At 52.5% G+C, this 1,876-nt stretch overlaps 1 long non-coding RNA gene across 1 annotated transcript; it reads right to left on the bottom strand.

Moving 5' to 3' along the window:
* Positions 1–221: 221 nt before the first annotated feature.
* On the bottom strand, positions 222–1,559 carry LOC123190928 (uncharacterized). Its single transcript, XR_006496627.1, has 2 exons — positions 974–1,559; positions 222–763 (listed from the first exon to the last, which is right to left on the bottom strand). It is a non-coding gene; the product is annotated as an uncharacterized lncRNA (long non-coding RNA).
* Positions 1,560–1,876: the final 317 nt, after the last annotated feature.

The raw sequence follows: 1,876 nt of genomic DNA, 5'->3' as shown, positions 1-1,876 counted from the left end.
CGCAATGGCTCTAACTTATTTCCATTTTCTTGATGAGAATAAACAAACTAGTAAGTATTTTTAGATCTTCTACTTTGCTTATTTGAAAATTGCTTAGATATCTCATGAATTATCTACAGCTGGATGTCGTGATGTTGCTCGGAGCTCTCGCATGATTCGGGATCGAGAAGCATTTGTTAAGGATTAATTATAATCCTAATAATCCATGCTTAACAACCGCCTTAGATAAGTAACCGTCATTAGTTACCGCCTTTATGGCGTCCTTTGTAAAGGTCGCGTCCGTTCAACGCGTCCCCTCACTTTGTATATATAGCCTTGTTTGTCATCAATAAAGAGACACTGTTCATTCCCATCATTCGCTCCTCTCTCCCTCTCTCTTTTTCCTATTAACACGTTATCAGCCCTTTGCCCTAACCCGAGCAAGCGATTAGGCCACTAAACAAACCGGCAGCGCCGGCGGCGCCCGCACACTATCAATCCGTCACCGGCGATGTCCTTGATGGCCGAGAGACGGCCGAACGAGTGCGAGCCCAGACCTCTTTGACGCATCGCGTTGTCCCCGGCGGAGCGATTTCACTAACGGCTCGCCTGCGAGCAACGCGGAACTAGCGACAGTCCATGCCCACCGGCGCGTGGTGCGTGCACGCTTCACCCTGCAGAACGGCACGGCGGCGCAAGTCTCCAGCCGGCGCATGGTCGCGTGGCCTCGACCTCCCGCATCAGCCCGAGGCGTTCACGGCCCAGGCGCGGCGAATCTCTCGATCTGGGAAGAAACCAGATGCAAATGAGATGAAAGCACAAAATCCAGAGAGAAAGGTAAGAACGGGGAGGGGATCAGAAGGAAACATACAAGATCCCTGTAACACATCTCATACAAAACGACAATCATCCAAAGACCAACTCTGTATCTTGATTGATACATCAAGCAGGTGATTCAATTCCAATTTCGTTCCTGCACGAAGTAAGCACTAACCTCCAGGGCGTCGTTTGCATGCCGTCCAAGGCAAACTTCGGCGGCGACCCATGGCCCGGACAACGCTGCCTCGGCCAGGCTCCTAGCTGAGCGGCGGCAACCTTCGGCCCGGCTGCTCCCAGCGCTGCACCCGGAGGTGGCCGCAGCGGCTAATGGCCGGAGACCAGCATGACAATGCCCTCAGGCGCGCGGCAGCGCAGTCCACAGCCCAGGCAGAGGCGACACCCTCTGTGCCCGACGCACCCCGGCGGCGCCTCCCATCGGCCTGAATCCTCGGCGCACAGCGACGAGCCCGCCACATGGCCATCATCCGAGGCTCTCGACCTCAGGGCGGCTCCCACGGAGCGACCAACCACGACGCGGCTATCCAGCCCTTCGGCGTGAGCGCACCATGAGCGGCAGTGGAGGCGACGTCCTCCGGCACGGCGCAGAAACCGACGGCCGGCAACGCCCTCTGGCGTGCGACGTTGTACGAGCAAGCCCTCCGGCTACGGCCGGCGGCGACATGAACCGCAGCATCGGTGCCTCTGTGCAGAACTAAACAAATCGATGGCGATAGGGAACCTTATCCCTTCGGCCATTTGAGTCTAAGCCCTTCTAGTTTCTTTTATTGGCAAATGCGTCATCAGACTTAATATTACTTGAACACAAGCCATCAGGTTTATTGTTTTAGATTTTGGTTAATACCAGCATATAATATTGGTTGAGTTCTAAGGCATTGAGCCTATGTTTTTGGATGGGCCGACCATTACATCTGCAATGAACCCTAAAGATACTAGTACTTTTTTTACAATAAGTGCAACAACTACGTTTTGCATTTGATTTTCTTCTTCTTGCAAATCATGATGTAAATTCAAAACAATGATTGTGAAGTGTCATACTTAATATGACTACATCATATTT

The sequence above is a fragment of the Triticum aestivum genome, chromosome 1A (genome assembly GCF_018294505.1).
Source record: "Triticum aestivum cultivar Chinese Spring chromosome 1A, IWGSC CS RefSeq v2.1, whole genome shotgun sequence".
Lineage (NCBI taxonomy): Eukaryota > Viridiplantae > Streptophyta > Magnoliopsida > Poales > Poaceae > Triticum > Triticum aestivum.
This window is presented reverse-complemented; position numbering and strand designations above follow the sequence as displayed.